The sequence below is a fragment of the Hemitrygon akajei genome, chromosome 29 (assembly GCF_048418815.1).
Source record: "Hemitrygon akajei chromosome 29, sHemAka1.3, whole genome shotgun sequence".
Classification (NCBI taxonomy): Eukaryota; Metazoa; Chordata; class Chondrichthyes; order Myliobatiformes; family Dasyatidae; genus Hemitrygon; species Hemitrygon akajei.
In genome coordinates this window covers 10555857-10575000 of record NC_133152.1, presented here as the reverse complement: position 1 = coordinate 10575000, position 19144 = coordinate 10555857, and positions in this window count along the sequence as shown.

The window sequence follows — 19144 nt, the reverse complement described above, 5'->3', positions numbered from 1 at the left end:
TCTCCTGGGCATCTGCCCCAAGTTTGCGACTGTGCTAGAGCCTCTCAATCCTGTCACCGTGCCTGTGTCCTGCACTTGGGTTCATCCTCAGTCACATCCTTGCAACAGTGTTTTGGATTTCCTTTGTGTTGTAGAAATGGTTTGTAATTTGTCAGTCTTTTATAATGTAAAACTTCTCTGTGAGTCCTAAACATGTTTTAAGAATGTTGCTGTATTTAAACTACTTTGTCAAATGAAAGTATCTTCTCCTTAGTGGGGCGGGGTACCACCACTTAAATAATGGGTTCTGGCAGCTAACTGACTGGGAAGTGAATGAATGATTGAAGATTGGCTAGTTGCAGTATAACCACCCTTGAGTGATGGTACCTGGAGCCACATATATCGAATAGGTTCTTGGTTTGATTTCAGAACTTCGCAGTCAACAAACCCAATACCATCACAACTGGCGTCCTACATGATCATGTTATACCAGAAATAATTTTTTAGAAAGATCTATCATTTAGCAGTAGTCCAACTCAGAGCACGCTCGACAAGTAGTCCGGCACTTCACTTCATGCTATAAAATGGATGACATCCTGGTTTCCAACTGTTGAGCAGGCAAATGCTGGTCGATATCATGAATGTGTTAATAATGTATCAAAAATATGGGATGATAGCCTGACTGCTGCTCCTCAAACTGAACATGATGAATATTTTATTCTTTAAGGCAGAGACAGGAATGATGAAGGGATAGTATATAGAGAAGGATGTGGAGTAGACAGACCAAACCCTGCTCTACAACCCTACCATTTTCATACTGGTCCTGATATTTTAATGCTGAATTCTGACATTATACAAGGTTATAAACCAGGGGACCCGACAGGAAAATTAAAATTGTAGGCATAGATTGAACGGAGGTGGAGTGCCCGACTTATAAAGTTCCCATACAGATAAACAGGATTAAAGAAACAACAGAAGTAGCTGTAAAGATTTTTATACCAGCTTAATGCAAATCATAATAAACTAATGGTTCTAATAGGGACACTGAATATTTCCTGTTTCATTCATACTATAATCAAACCCTCAGCCTGTGCAACTGCACCAAATGAATGAGACAAACATATTCAGAAACTGCCAGAGTATCATCAGGATAAAACGAAACTGAACATATTTTGTACAAGTATTACGATTACCTGCAATAATAGCCTAACCACTGTGGGACAGTCGATATTAAACCAACTAAGTTCAAATGCATTCTGTTCCCGAATCAGAAACAGTGGCGTATTCCCGGCCATAAAGGTAAGCAATCCTACAGGAAACTGTAGATTCCATCTATAACTCACCTATGTTCAGTATAGCAAAGCTTCATGGGCCATGGTGATTGGTCATCAATTACATCGTCCTGAATAAGCACACAGAATCTAATTTGGCCCAGCAAAAATCATTACAACAAACGCTGCAAGGATTGACTTGTAATAACTATAAATCTTGCGTAGATTTGGCCAACAGCTTATGGTCACACCGTCTTCTTGAAAGTGACAGACAATACACAGCCTGTACAACATCCGATGGCTCACAGTATCAGTGGACCAGACTCCCACAAGGTTTTTGGAAGAGCCCACAGATATCTTTTGTCAGAATCATTCAGACTCTACCAGGCATTTGTGAATATTTTGATGATGTATACTACATAACTGACACACTGACTGAGTATTTAACACAGACTGAGTCTGTTATTAAAAGGCTAACAGGCAGAGGATATATAGTTAACATTAACAAACCTCAGCTCTGTCTTACATAAGTAAATTTCCTAAACATGACATTTGCCAATCAGGGACATGGATTAATCCCTGAATCTAAACAAAAAAGTACTCAAGTAGGATATCCAAGGACTCTAAAAGCTTTACAGTCAACTCCAGACCTATTCAATTCCGCCAGAGTTTTCATAACTTATGATGCTCAATTGTCAGTTGGGAGGTGTACTCTGAAAAATGAAAAGCATTTTGTTTTTTACCCCAGAAGATTATGAAGCACTAGAGAAATGAATGAATGTGGTTCACCAAGCAATAGACCTCTGGACAAAAGACCTAACAAAATACCACTGTTGCCATCTGGTACAATGAGAGAGAAGAAACACAAACCTCCATACTCTGTTCCATCATATGATGTCACCCCAACAAAACAGAAAATTACTGCCTTACAATGACGTCTTACTATGGCATTCCATATACTCATTGCAGTAAAACCACTGCAAGGGGACAACCAATTGTTAGATAGAGTTTGTGGCTTTGAAAAATTATAACAGATTAAGAACAAGAGAGCAGAGAGCTACCATAACTAGATAAGGGAAATGGCAAACACTTTTACAAATGCTACCTCAAAATGGGAAGGCGTTCCTGTGAACTATGACTTACAATCCTTACCTATCATGGAAGATGCAGAACCACCTTCTCTACAACCCAATGTCGCAAGACTGTTGAGTTGCAAGCACATCCCTTAGGGAATTGTGCATCTCTATTTGCAGAGGCTAAAGCCTAGAATTCTGTCTAAAACAAATAAATACAGCAGAACCAGTATTGATAAGTACTGATTCTAATTATGTTAGGAATGCAGAGGAAAGAGATCTTCTCATCTGGTCAACGATGGAATGGAGAACTCACAGAGGTAAACTGCTTCCACATTTGTCCACGTGGAAGAATAGCTACGAATTGTTATTGACTAGATCATTAGTACGGGTGTTACACATCCCGGGACATACTCCAGGCCTTTTACGCAGCTATGTAATAAACTAGCTGATGAACAAGCAAACAGCCTTCAGGATAGACCTTACAATGGTAACGGAGGCCAGAATTTTGGTAGTAACTAAGCAACACATAAAAAATATCCAGGATGATGTTTTAAGAATTTTCCTAGATACTTCTAAATCCAATTCCAAAGGACTTCCAACACGGTGTAAGCATGAAGCAGATGGTGAGGATAATGTTGAGTATGCTGTCCTAACAATTATCTCCTACCCACTAGCAGGAAGCACCCTGGTCAGACCCCACTTGGAGTACTGTGCTCAGATCTGGTCACCTCACTACAGGAAGGATATGGAAACTATAGAAAGGGTGCAGAGAAGATTTATAAGGAGGTTACCTGGATTGGGGAGCATGCCTTATGAGAATATGTTGAGTGAACTCGGCCTTTTCTCCTTGGAATGGCATGGGATGAGTGGTGACCTAGTAGAGGTGTATAAGATGATGAGAGGCATTGATCATGTGGATAATCAGAGGCTTTTTCCCAGGGTTGAAATGGCTAACACAAGAGGGCACAGTTTTAAGGTGGTTGGAAATAGGTACAGAAGAAACATCAGGGGTAAGTTTTTTTTTACGCAGAGAGTGGTGAGTGCGTGGAATGGGCTGCCAGTGATGGTGGTGGAGGCGGATATGATAGGGTCTTTTAAGAGACTCCTGGATAGGTACATGGAGCTTAGAAAAATACAGGGCTATTGTAACCCTTCGGTAATTTCTAAAGTACATACATGTTCAGCACAGCATGGTGGGCTGAAGGACCTGTATTGTGCTGTAGTTTTTCTATGTTTCTATGATTCAAAAAGCTCACCAGGGATTTGGATACAATCATGGTGGCAGACAAGCTACTCATACAAAATTTGTCATGTTGTACTGGTGGCCTTACATGTTGAGTAATTGTTAGCAATTCATTGCAAATTGTGAAAAATGTCTGGCCTATAACAAAGGAGCAGTCACAAGCCCACCTCCTATAAGACAAATGAAACCAACTGCATCAATACAGGCATTGAAAATTGATTACAGGGCCTATTTCTGGCAGCCCACTTTATTGGAAATATAACAGGAATATATTTATGATAATTGAGCTTTGTATGAGATATATGTGGTTAGGCTTCACGGCTGCTTGTAGTGAGGCTGCAACTGTCACAGCACACCAAAACTCCCTCTGCCTATGTGCTGGCCTCCCTGCCTGCATACACGTCGACAGAGGGCCTTCCTTTATTGAAGCCATGTGTAAACCAGCAAGTATACAAGTGGGGTACAATCAAAGGACACGGTGGAGTGAAGGAATCAAGAGATTAAGGAAGCCTGGCAAAACTGGTCTATTCTAGAGGCAAAGTAGACTACATGCCCCTGAAGTGCAACTGCCCGTAAGCAATATGCCAACTGCGATAAAAGGAGCACACCAGAATGTTACATTTCAGCTCCTGATGCTCAATGTCCACCTAAATACACCCCTAATTGCTAATTCAGGCTAACCATCATCTATACCCCATACAGTTCTCCTTAAGGAATTGTGGGAGTTTATGGGACAGCAAGAGAACCTGACAAGAAAGTTTGGAGACCACAAACAGGGGATTGGGTCCAAGAGAAGAAACTCCATAAAAATAATTCCAAGCCTGGTTTTTATCCTAGATGAAAACCTCCTTGCCTCATTACCCAAATTATCCACAATGGTACTCTCATAATTAACACTGGGAGAGGAAACAATTCTGTAAGTAACACATACAACAAGCTGGAGGAACTCAGCAGGTTGGGCAGCATCAGTGAAAACGAGCAGTCAACGTTTCAGGCTGAGACCCTTTGTCAGGACTGAAGAAGAAGGGGGCAGGGGCCCTATAAAGAAGCTGGGGGGAGGGTGGAAGGTGCCAGGTGGAAAACCAATCAGAGGAAAGATCAAGGGGTGGGGGAGGGGAAGCAGGGAGGGGATAGGCAGGAAGGAATGTAAGGGGAAAGCACTATTGGTAGTAGAAGAAGGCAGAATCATGAGAGAAGTGATAGGCAGCTGGAGAAGGAGGCAGAGTGAAAGTGGGATGGGGGAAGGGAGAGGGAGGGAATTACTGGAAGTTGGAGAATTCAATGTTTATGCCAAATACTATAAGTAAAGCTGTTACCACAGATAAAATCAAACCTGTCCCAGAGGTATTTTTCCCCACTGAATGAGTGAAACCCTTATATTAGACCAGTACATGGGTTTACCACAAAGCCCCCACACTCCAATGGGAAGCGGGAGGTAAAATGGATTGAAAAAATAAAACACATGTTTAGAAGAAAAAAAACATAACAATTCCTATTTGCTTGAGGAAGATCTTATTGATACATTGCCCAGAGATAATACTCTCAAAATGCTGTTTATGTGTAAGAAAGACACAGACTAAATGGAAAAATGTTGCTCTTGCAATACTATTAATTGTAGCAATGTTATACAGTGCTGCCTTACTTATCATTTGCTTTTTACAGCCAAAGTAGCATTACTATGGAAATTGTTTCATCTGACTCGGACAACCCCAAAACTTAACGATTCAGAGAATATTAGATTGAGACGATCCGCAAGCAATGATTATTCTAATTTAAATATCACCAAATGGCTCTTATCTCTTGGTCATATGTGAACTAATACACTGGAACCCTTAATCCTTGCCTCCAGCAAAGTGATTGCTCCTGTCCACTTAACCATTCACTCTGACTGCATTGCAGATGAAATGGGCATAAATACATGGGAAGGCAAAGAATCACTTGAAATATTGAAGGTACGCTGTTAGTTGAATCCTTAAACATGGATCTCTCAATGCTTGAAGTAAAGTACTGAAATAGAACGTAGCTCAGTACAACACAGACACAGGCCATTTGGCCCACAATGTCGTACCGAATCAGCTAAAAAGCAAATCAAAACATCCAAACACAGATCTCTCCTACTACACCACATCCATATCCCACCATCTTCCTTACATCCACGTGCCTATCCAAGTTCCTCTTAAAAGCCTCTTATGTATTTGCCTCTACCACTGTATCAGACAGTGCATTGCAGACATCCATTTTTCTGAGTAAAGATCTTACCCCTCACATCCCTGTTGAACCTACCCCTCTCAACTTCAATGCATGCCCTCAGGTATTGGACATTTCAAACCTGGGAAACAGATAGTCCTTGCCTACTCTATCTATTGTATACCTCTCATAATCTTGTAAACCTCTCTCAGATCTCCCCTCAGCCTCCACTGCTCCAGAGAAAACTACCCAAGTTTATTCAGCCTCTCATGATAGCACATGCCCTCTAAGCCAGGCAGCATTCTGTTAAACCTCTTTTGCCCCTTTTCCAAAGCATCAACATCTTTCCTATAGTGGGGTGACCAAAACTGTACGCAATACTCCAAACGTGGCTTAACCAGAGTTTTATGAAGTTGTAATACAGCCTCCTGACTTTTGAACTCAATGCTTCGACTAATAAAAGCAAGCTTTCCATAAGCATCTTAACCACCTTATCGAACAGTGTAGCTACTTTCAATGAGCTATTAAATTGGATCCCAAGATCTCTCTACTCAGTAGCACTGTTAAAGAGCTTTGCATCAGCCTTACGAAGGTGCAGCACCTCCCATTTATCTCACTTAAACTCCATCTGCCATTTCTCAACCCATATCTGCAAATGATCTGTATTGAGCTGTATTCTTTGCCAGTCTTCTACATCATCCACACTCCATCTATCTTGATATCATTCACAAATTTACTAACCCACCCATCTACATTTTCATGCAGGTCATTTGTATACATCACGAACAGTAGGGGTCTCAGCACAGGTCCCTGTGGAACTCCACTACATACAGACTTCCAGCTCAAGTAAGTCCCTTCAACCACTACCATTGATCTTCTGTGTGCAAGCCAGTTCTGGATCCAGACAGCCAATTTGCTGTGCATCTTAATCGTCTAGTTTAGCCTCCCATAGCCACTGTTATGTCATTGAATGGTCCCTCTCATGGAAATATGACATTGAAAGCCTGGAACATCTTTGAAAAAAATATCATTTAATGAAGGCTCTTCATTAGGCAGATGTCTCATTGCACTTTTCCAACAAGTATATGAATGTACTAACTTCAAGAATTTAGACTTTTCCATTTCTACAACTATGGCCACTATTCTACTCCATTGTTAAATGTCAAAGGTAATATGGTGATTTTCTGCATTACTGGTTATATTTCAAATGATTCAGCAAACCCCTTGATCCAGGTTTTTTTCTTGGGATTTTAAGATAGAAAGATGCACTGAAGCAAAATGTAAGATAAAATATTTTTCTCCCTGGTCAGCTGAAATTAATAAATCCAAGAAACCCTTTAGAGATTTTAGTCCAATAGACTATTGTATCAACCTAAATTTCCTATTTGCCCTTAATTAAACAGTCATGAATAGTTTGTGTTGTGGTGCAAAAAATACCATACAACATAAATTAGTTCATTACTGTTATCAATAAACTTCAACTACAACTGGAAGAACAGATAAATAAGAGTGTGACAAATTTTACTGTAGGAGACCATTTACTAATGCTGAATTTTGGGTTAACACTGATAAAGTTACTTCCCAAATAGACAATGATACATATATTGATGAGGTTCAATTATTGCTGTGCATGGTATTATCATCAACAGGAAGAAAAGAAAACATTTCAGTCCATAACAATTTTCATGATATATTTTAAAATGTTAGGGTAAAACTGCCTGTGCAGCCATGTCCTGACAGAGCCCACTCTCATAATAGCACTGCCGTGATTCCTTAGTTCACTCAGAAGGTGGAAATTCCTGCTGACAGAAGTTGTTCCGACACACAGTACTGTTATCAGAAAACCATGCACCTTTTAGGATTTATAAAAGAAATGACTGTTGGAGTAATTTGATTAGTTAATCAATGTTGCTGATCTCAAGACAGAAATAAAAAACAGTTTTAAGGAATAGCTTATAATAGAAGCAACAAAGAACATTCGAGTAGGACTTGATATTCATCAACAATGGCTAGAGGGAACAGTTGAATCAAAAGAATATTTTTCAGTACACTATGACAGTAATTGAACTGACACAATCCATAAAACAATTATAGACTTCAAAAATATAAAAATGAGTCAGAATAGGATGAAAAACATCAGCAATAGACTAAGGATGGCCTGTATAGATGCAAGAAGTATTAAGAATAAAATAAACGAGATGGAATTATATGCAAGAAGGATATAATAGCAATAGCTGAAACCTGGCTGACCTCAGTGGATGGTGATGAATATAGTATTAAAGGATATACTTTACTTAGGAAAGATAAACAAGATTGTAAAGATGGAGGAATAGCTATATACATAAGGGAGAATTTAAGTGTGAGGCTGCTTATGCTAGGAGATGAATCAAGACTTAGTGAAGATAATTGGGTGAGAATTGAAGGCTATTAAGGATAAAGGAATAACATTGGGTGTATGGTATAGATCCCTAAATGCTGGTAGTGATTTTAAGAAACAACTCTATCAGAATATTAAAAAAGCAAGTTCAGAGGGTTATATTATGGTTATGGGTGACTTAAATTTCCTAAATATTGAGTGGAAGAACCCAGTGACTAATGGAATACTGGAAAATGTATTCATTGAGTTATTGAATTTTTGTTTTTGTCCCGGTACGTTAATGCACCAACAAGAGGGCAGGCTGTCTAGATTTGATACTTTGTACAATCAGGATAGAATTTTGAGAACCAAAATTGTTGAGCCTTTATGAATAAGTGATCATAACATTGTTAGCCTTTTGTGAGGGTATATCAGTAAAAACCAAAGACATTAAATTGAATTTCAGAAAGGCAAAGTTTATGCAAATCTGGCAAAGGCTTCATTAGGTAAACTGAATGAAACTGCTTGGCGCTGAGTCAGCTGAGGAGCAATGAGGTCAATTTAAAGAGGTAATGCACTCAGTGCAGGAAACATTCATATATTGGTCAGGAGAAGCATGGGTTTAGGTTGGGAAAATCATGTTTTACTAATACACTGGAGTTCTATGAAGGGGCAACCAAAACTGCTGATAGCAATAGAGCAGTTGATACCATTTACTTGGACTTTTAGAAGGTTTTTGACAACGTACCCCACGAGAGGTTAATAATCAAATTACAGGAGGTAGAGATTCAGGGTAAGTTGTGGAAAAATAGGTGCAGAATTAGGTCAAAAACAGAAATCACTAAGTTATGGCAAGAAGATCATTTTCACACCAAGAAGATGTTAAAAGTGGGGTTCCACAAGGATCAGCTTTGGGGCTGCTGCAGTTTCTAGTTTATGTTAATGATTTGGATAAGCACATAACAAACAAACAAACAAAGTTTGGCAATGACACAAAATTAAGGGACGGGCTGATAATGTTCAGGCAGTTAGATCAAAACAAAATCCAAATGTGGGCAGATAACTGGCAAAATAAATTTAATGGAAGTAAATGTAAGGTATTACATATAGAATATTGAAATATCAGATATAAATATACAGTGGAAGAGTCTTGAGTTGGAAAGTGCACTCTATGAGAAGGATTTGGGTGTTGTGGTACACTCATCACTATCAACATCTTGACAATACACAGAAGCAATTAGAAAGGCTAATAGAATGGTGGGCTATATGATGCACACAGTGGAGTTCAAGTCAGGAGACATTGTCCTTCAGCTGTACAATGTGCTTGTGAAGCTACACTTGGAATAATGTGTACAATTTTGGACTCCATATTATGTGAAGGATAGGAAGGCACTGGAGAGAGTCCTGAGAAGGGCAACTAAACTCTGCAGGGTATGAGCTATGAAGAAAGATTAAAATTATTAAATCTTTTTAGCCCAAGCAGATGTGGAATGAGAGGAGACATGATAGGGATGTTCAAAATCATTAAGGGTATAAGTAAAGTGGATGCAAGGTGCTACTACAAAATTAATCCATCAAGGAGACACGGGGGTTATGTGGAGACTGGGTTAAAGGGAGATTTCAAACTAACATCAGGAAGCATTTCTTTACACAGCGAGTTGTGGACATGTGTAACAAACTACCTCATTGTGTAGTTGAGAGTAATACCTTAGAGACAGTCAAATTTAGACTTGATAGTTATTTCAACATGCTCTGTGAATAGGAATTTGCCAGGCTTTGTTGGGCCAAATGGCCTGTTCTGGTCAAGAAACTTTCTAATGTTCTTTCTAATGCTCTGATCAGATGAGAAAGTCACCTTCCTTTACCAGCTTCCTTTGCAGACCAATACTAAGCCCCTGACTGACTTAACACACTATCTGAAAGAATAGCTAAGGCCTGTCCAGCTGTTGCTGTTGTAACTTCTGCAGCAATGAATACAGTTTCCAGGTGGCTTGACACTATTTTAAATTGGGTTAAAGATACTTTTTCAGTTTTCCAATGGACAATATCCCTAGCCATCGGAATAGTTATTTTTATAATGCTCCTTCTGTAGAAACGTTGCAGCCTGCAAGGATGGAAGCTTTGTAACTTCTGCTTTCTGTTAAGATTCTGTTAACTCTAATACCGGACCAGGGCTACCATGGGTCATTTCTCATATCTCTGATTTGCTATATCCTGCCTCATACTCACCTTTTCCTATTCCTTGGGTTTGTCCTCAACCCTGGAAGAGTGAAGATCAGGGACCATCCTGATCATATTTTCTCACTCCTCTCCTTTTCCTAATTCTGATCAACAATGCTGTGTGTGTCACATGTATATATGCTTGTCACCTCACCTTCAAGGGGTCCAGATGTGTCTGTCGCAAATAATCAATCTAATAGCACAATCTCAACAAAAGATGAGTCAACAAACATTTTTCACTTACCTATTTGAATATTTCATATTCATTTACCAACATGGGTGATGTTGTAGGAGAAAGGATAGTGAGAGGTAGTAACTAGTAAATAGGGAATGGATTGTGTTCATGTAGGAACAAGGAACCAAGATAAAGCCAATAGAGACATGAATGCAGCTATGATGATGTCCAAGGTTCAGGAGTTTCATAAATTATGTTATAGTATGCACCCTTTGTTGTAATAGAAAACTGGATTTCCTGTTAGACCTGCGGACAATCATTTCACTCTGTAATCAGGACATAGTCCATTACTTAATTAAGTCTTCTGTTATAAAATGTAGTTTTACTAGTAATCTCATCAACTGAGAAAGTAAAAGCTGTAACAAATTCATCCTCCAGTAGGTTGGTTTTTAATGATCTCCCGGTGTGCTCCAGTTTTTAATAAATCAACCTTCATTCTGAAAACCAACTCCCTGGGTGGTCTTTTAGTTCGCTCCTACAGGTAACTTTCTATACAATATAGTTTCTAAGACTATATAACATGCTTTGTAAATATGTTGTTCACTGCTAATAATGCAATTGTACTATCAGAACGACACCATTGATTTTTATATTCAAATCAATGTGTCTTACTATATCTTTGTGTTATATTATACAATCATAAAAGGCTTACCAGGAGGAGCAAAGTAGCTACCCATGTGAAATGCTGTATTGCTGTTATGCCTTCTAGTTGCAAAGCTAAAAAGTAATTGAATGAAAAATGGTGCTGGGAGATGAGTTCTCCAGTTCTGTTTTCCTTTGAGCGAGATGCGTGTATATGAAGTGGTGCCGTAGTGATGTATGTCATTTAAATACTTTTACTTATAGCCCATAATTAATTATTTAAATGAACAAAAATACTTAATCAAACAGTATATTTGCAATTTTGAATTGTCCCATTCAGGCCTAAAGGTTTAATCATAATGGAGGATTCTTACTCTTGTGGGATAACATCTTTCCTGATCAAGGAGGTGAGGCTTGTGGCCATGAAACAGTCAATGGTTCTGGTGCCTCCTCCATGGTGGATGTAGGAGTTGACTCTGGGACTGTGGCAAGTGGTTCTAACAGCTCTGAATACCTTCCTTCTGGATGTGTTGGCATCCCACACAGTACGTGGCAAGCTGCTCGACCTACTGATCTATCCCAGGCCACCAGACATAGCTTTGAGCCAATGTTATCACTTTGACAATGGCTAGATGACTGGCATATAGCTCCTCCAACAACTTAGCTTGCATGGTATAATAAATCTCATTCCCAATAAGGCAACCCTCAATCAAGGGTAAGTTTTTCCAGGTGCTAGTAAAAATGGGAGAAATGGGATTTCTGTCGCACATTCCAGCCATTTGCTGTTGCCACGTAGACCTGAGACAGTGTGGGGTCTTTTCAGGTTTCCCTTTGTATTAGTTCTGCCATAATAGGGAGAGTTTTGATTTGCATTAGGGAGAATATGTCAAGAGCGATGTCCTGTTTTGCAAATTTTTCAGTTATTTCCTTTCCCAAGTGATTAAGGGTCAATCCATCAGCATTTCCATGAATAGTTGTCCTCTAAATTCAGCTTTGTAATTGTGTCCTCCATGAAACAAAGCCCATCTCTCCATTTGTGCTGCAGCTGTTATTGGAAACATCTTCTGTAGTTTGAAAATGGGCACTCATGCTTGGTGATCAATAATACAGGTATATTCTTTCCCATGCAAGGACTGGTTGAAACGTCTTACACCCCAAACAAGACTCAGGGCCTCTCTGTCAATCTGTGCATAGTTTCTCTCTTCAGCCATAAGAGAGCATAATAAAAAGGCTATAGGTAATTCACTTCCATCACTCATAATGTGTGAATGATTACACCTATACCATAAGGCGAAGTGTCACAGGCAAGCTTCACTGGGTGATGTGGATCATAATGTACAGTGTCTGATGTCACCATTTCCTTTATCTTATGGAAAGCTACCTCACAATGTTTTGTCCATTGCTATTTTTTTTCCAGATATGTGGTAATGAATTCAAGGAATGGAGCACAATAGCGAGATTTATCCGGAACCTGTTATAATACAGTAATTGACAAGTCCAAAACAGAACCACAATGTGACAGATCCTTTAGATTTTAGGCATCCACCACTGCTTGAATTTTCTCAGCACACTTGTGTAATGCATATATATCAATGCTGTGCTTACAGTCAGTGATGCTTGATATAAATAATTCACAATTGTTGTGTCATGCTCTAAGCCCATAATCATCTAATATTTTTATCACTGTCTTCAGGTTTTGGAGATGATCCTTGTCATCCTCATTGACAACACCTTCTATTCCATCTGGATAGCATAAACAATTTCTTGAACTTCTGGTAATGGCCCCTCCTCTCCCTCACCATTCCCCATTCCCATTTCCCTCTCTCACCTTATCTCCTTAACTGCCCATCACCTCCCTCTGGTGTTCCTCCCCTGCCCTTTTTCCCACGGCCTTCTGCCCTCTCCTTTCAGGTTCCCTCTTCTCCAGCTCTTTATCTTTTACATCAATCAACTTCCCAGCTCTTCACTTAACTCCTCCTCCCACGCCCAGTTTCACCTTTCACCTACTACCTTGTATTTCTTTCTCCCCTGGCCTAACTTTTTTCTCTGACTTCTCATCTGTTTTCTCCAATTCTGATGAAGAGTCTCAGTCTGAAACATCGACAGTTTATTCTTTTCTATAATGCTGCCTGGCCTGCTGAGTTCCTCCAGAATTTTGTGTGTGTTGCTTGGATTTCCAACATCTGCAGATTTTCTCTTGATTGTGAAGGATGCTAGCAGTTGAAACTTCTGAAGATCAAAGTGTTGTTTTTGAATAAGTTAAACTTCCAATTAATGTTCTTTGTTTAGCCTCTGGTCATAAACAAGAGCCAATCTTCAGATCTTAATGTAAATGGCAAGCAATAACCAATTTAAAGTTAAAAAGACAGCTTTATAAACAGTACTATCTATTGAGACACAGACTTGCTGCCTCCACTGCACCTAGATTAACTGATGAAGAGGTGTGGTATAAAACAATGGGCTGTATAATTTAGTTTGTGTTTAAGAACAGGCAACACTAAATTATTTAGTTCAAGGAAGCTTGCAGACCAGATTGATAATATCACTTAGTATGTCAATAACCAATCTACTAATTAGTTGGAACGTATATGTACTCAAAGAGTCAACTTCACAGCATTAATTGTGGGTACCTGGATCTCTGTCCCCAAAAAATTTTAGACCACTTGTGTTGAAAGGGTATCTGGGAAAATATCACATGTGTGTGAAGTCACCTAAGTGGCAAAAAGATAAATTTAGAGAGAAGTCTAGGCTTATTAGGAATGGTCGAGGAACATTAAAAAGCAACAGAGAAAGATAGGGTGAATTAGATTCCATTCCTCTTCCTTCAACTTCTGTGACAAATGACTGGTTTGTTTTCACCTCGTGGGTATGTCCTTTTGGCTTATAAGAACTGTACCTCTGTTTTGGAATTCATTTGTGTTTTAAAAATGCTTTGTAATTTGTAAGTTTTTAGTAAGATAGAATTCCTCTGTGAGTACTAAATGTTGTAAGAATGTTGATTGGATATAAATATGTATCATTAAAATTAAATGAACTGTGTTTAAACTAAGCAACACACAAAAAATGTTTACACTACTTTGTAGTTGGAAGTAACTCCTCCTTAACGGTGTTAGCCGGAGAGTGCAACAAATCAGTGAATTTGAATGAATCAAGGACAGTGGAAGTAGACAAACTTCCATTGTCTTTGTTCTTGCCTTGTGCTCAAAGGCAATGGAGACTGCCATTTTGTGAAGCTGCTCTGCATCCTCCATATTGTGAACTGGAGTTCTTGGCTAAATTAATGTTTTAAAGTAGATTCAATAATGCTCCAGGTACTCTGCTGGACTAGTGATAATTTCCAAGTAAGAAGTTATTTGTGAGGCATTGTTTGAAATAATATAACATTCAGGTTTGTGAATGGTCTGATCTGTGCCTGCACCGAGTGATTTGGTAACTCATTTACAACAAAGAGCCATAAATTACCAGTTGTCACTTGGGGAATAAGGTCAATAGATGGATGCTGGCTTGGACCAGAGCCAATGAGAATATGTTAAAGGTCAGTCAGATAACCCATAGCTAATAACACTGAAAGGCAACATTTGAAAGGAATGAATTTGGTAAGGAATGAATATTAAAACAGATGCTTCAATTGCAAAAGTAAATATAGCTCTCTAGAGATCCACCATCATTGATGTGGAGGACCCCATGGACACATGAAGGTCAGAGTAGGACCATGAGGAATATACGACCAGAATAGTCTCCTTTTACTGATATTACATTTTCTATTCTTTGACTGTTCATGGTAGGTCAGAAAAACCTAACAGGTGTTCAGACAGGTATTCAATTCTGTAAATTCATGTTCTCTTCTGCTGCAACAATAAGAGTACTTGTTGGCAATCATCGATTCACTCTGTGCCTCTCTGATCATTATTATTATTAAGGGCTAGGTCCTTGTAATAGTAGGCAGGGGTGACCCACTGCTCAAATAGTGGGCATTGGCAGTAAAACATGCCATGGAGGGTAAACAAGAAAGTGATTTAGTCTTTGAAGATTGGATAGTTACAGCTTAACCTCCATTTAGAGGTGCTACCTATGGTAATTTATATCAGATTGGGCTTAAGGACTTCATGGTCAGCAAACCCAATACCATCATACTCTCTGTGGCCCTATTCATTAAGTCCAGGTTCCCATCAGCTCTTCCTACTACTTTCATTGGCCCTTTCAATGAGTTGTGCATGCTGCTGCCATCTTCCTGTTCTTTATGCTGTACAGAATTGTATTTTACATTCCCTCTTCTCATTCTTCCTGTCCAAATGTTCCACTGCATTTCTCAAAACTGCTTTTCATCTGCTGTCAGCCCATCCATTTCACCAATCCCTATATAAGACTATAAGACCATAAGATATAGGAGCAGAACTAGGCTGTTTGACTCATCAAGTCTACTCCGCCATTTCATCATGGCTGATTAATTTTTCTTCTCAGCTCTAATCTCCTGTCTTCTCTCTGTATCCCTTCATGTTCTGACCAATCAAGAATTTTTCAACCATTGCTTTGTATATACATAAGAACTTGGCCTCCACAGCTGCCTGTAACAATGAATTCCACAGATTTGCCACTTTCTGACTAAAGAAATACCTCTTCATATCCATTCTAAAAGGACACCCCTCTATTCTGAGGTTGTGTCCTCTGGTCTTAGACTCTCCCACCATTGGAAACATTCTCTTCACATTCACTCTATCAATGCCTTTCAGCATTCAATAGGTTTCAATTAGATCACCTTCATTCTTTTGAATTCTAGTGAATACAGGCACAGAACCATCAAACGCTCTTCATATGACAAGCTGTTGGATCCTGAAATCACTTTCATGAATTTCCTTTGAACCCGCTTCAGTTTCAGCTCATCCTTTCTAAGATAAGGGGCCCAAAACTGCTCACAATACTCCAAGTGAGGCCTCACCAGTGCTTTATAAAGCCTCAACATTACATCCTTGCTTTTATATTCCAGTCCTCTTGAAATGAATGCTAATATTGTATTTGCCTTATTCACCACTGACTCAACCTGCAATTAACCTTTAGGGATGTTTTGCACCTCTGATTTTTGTATTTTCTCTCCATTTAGAAAAGTCAACATTTCCATTTCTTCTACTGAAGTGCATGACCACACACTTCCTGACATTGTATTTCATCTGTCACTTCTTTGCCCATTCTCCTAACCTGTCTAAGTCCTTCTGTAGCCTCACTACTTCCTCAAAACTACCTGCCTCTCCACTAATCTTTGATTCTTTGCAACTAAACCATCAATTCCATCAACAAAACTATTGACATATAATGTAAAAAGAATCGGTCCCTACACAGACCCCTGTGGAAGACCACAAGTCACCAGCAGCTAACCCAAAAAAAGCTCCCTTTGTTCTAACTCTTTGCCTCCCACCAATCAATTTCTGCTTTATCCATGCTGGAATATTTCCTATAATGCCATGGGCCTGCAGGTTGTTAAGCAGCTTCATGTGTGGTACCTTGTCAAAGGCTTTTTGAAAATCCAAGTACACAACATCAACAGATTCTCCTTTGACTATCCTGCTTGTTATTTCCTCAAAGAGTTCCAACAAATTTGTCAGGCAAGCTTTCCTCTTGAGCAAACTATCCTGACTGTGGCATATTTTATCATGTGCCTCCAAGTATCCTGAAACTACATCCCTAACAATCAACTCCAACATCTTCCCAAACACTGAGGTCAGACTAATTGGACTGTAATTTCCTTTCTACCTTCTCGAAGAGTTGAGTGACATTTGCAATTTTCCTGTCTTCCAGAACCATTCTAGAATCTAGTGAACCTTGAAAGATCATTACTGATGCCTCCACAATCTCTTCAGGCACCTCTTTCAGAACCCTGGGGTGTACAACATCTGATTCAGGTGACTTATCTACCTTCAGACCTTGCAGTTTCCCAAGAACCTTCTCCATAATAATGGTAATGTAACTCCCTGGGAAGGGTGTCACTGCTAATGTAATGGTTGCTCTGTAGCCGCAGAGTTTATGTTATGACTAGAGATGACGGGGGTTTGGAATGTTCCACCATCCAATGAAGGGAGTGTTTTCTCTCTTGTTGTGTGCCTGAGAGTGAGTTGTCCAAGGCCTTTTGTTTGGTAGACGATGGAGAGAGAAGATGCCGAACGGAGAGTGTGTAGACTGCAGGACAGAGCGGATTTGGAATGGGACTAGAAGTCAATGACATTCGGAGGAAATCGATGGAGAACTAATGGGTGGGAAAACCACGAGCTCCAATATGCATATTAAACTGTTTCATTAAAATGGGCCCTTCTTCTTTCTGTTTTCTTTACTAAGCCTATAGTCAACATAAGAATTATAAAGCTTAATTGCATATGGTGTACTGTCTGATATTTCATGGTACTGATTTGTACAGTACCAGGGTAACACATCACGTAGCATCCTCAGAAAAGAGTTTTCACAAGTTTGTTGGGGCCAGAGATTGTCTTCCCCTAGACTAATGCCATCAGCCGAACCTGAAGGTAACAGTAACTTCACACACTTCATGACCACTGATACGTGGAACTTCCACCATACCGCTAGTATCTTCTCACTGAAGATTGATGCAAAATTCTTATTCAGTTCATCTGCCATTTTCTTGTCCCCCATTACTAACTCTCCAGCTTCACTTTCCAGTGGTCCAATATCCACTCTCACCTCTCTTTTACACATTATGTATCTGAAGAAACTTTTGGTATCTCTCTCTCTTTGAAATCTATTACTTTATGTCTCATTGGAGATTATTACTGCCACTTTCACAGTTCACTATTTCTCCAAGTTTTGTTTCAGCAAGAAGTTTGAAAATTACACTCTCTACACCTAATTCCAAATCATTCCATTACATTGGGAAAAATAATGGTCCTAGTACTGACCCCTGAGGAACTCTGTGCTCTCTGTTTCCTTTTGCATAGCCATGGGATTGCAGTCTCATTCATTGCCTAGCTATTGATATCAATAAGCAAATCAAATACCTTTTTGACGCCCACATTAAACCCATTGACAATCTGTTATTTTAAAAAAACTTAACAAATTTGTTGAATACAATCTGCCTTTCACAACTCATATTGGTGTTTTCTAATTAATCTACACTTATCTATGTGACTGTTAATTCTGTCTCTGATTATTTTTCTGGAATTTCCCACTGGACCAAAGTTAAACTAATCAGTCTGTATCTGGATTTATACTTTACTTTTTTCAGACTAACGATGTAACATCTGCATTTTTCCAGTTCTCAGGCAGCAGATGTTTGGGAAATTATAGTCAAATCCTTTAGTAATTTCTCCCCTGACATTCCCTGGAAACTACAAACGCTGCTTGATCTGTTGAGTGGTTCCAGCATTCTCTATTTTTATTTAGGAATCCATAGCTTTTTGATTTGCAGAAGATAAACTTGTATTTCTTTCTTATTTGGGTCCTCGTTAAATTCAATGATATACATTTGATGCACTGCTGTAATGTGAGCAATGTGTCATATTGTGTACAGCAAGTTCCCACAAACAGGAATGTGATAAAGGCCAAGTCTTCTGTTTACACTGATGTTGAGGGAGTGATAATGGTTGCAAAATCAAAGGGCTGAATTCATCAGCTTCTTCTCTTTGCAATCAGGTCATTAGGTCTTCAGTGCCTCCATGACGGAGAGCTAGGTCTATGCATGCATATATGAACTTAAGTCAGCCTTTCTTCCAGTACTGTCACCAGAGTGGGCTGTATCTCAAATAACAATGAGTCTGAGTACAGGAAAGAGAGAGCATGCCTAGAGACATAATATTGTGTTGACAACCTTTGACTTAATGTCAGCAAAGCAAAGGAGCTGGTTATTGACTTCAGAAAGTGTGGTAGTGCACATGCTCCTGATTACATCAATGGTGCTGAGGTTTACGGTTGTAAGCTCCAAATTCCTAGGAGTGAATATTACCAATAATCTGCCTTGGTTCAACTGTGTAGATGTAATGTCCTCAACTTCATCAG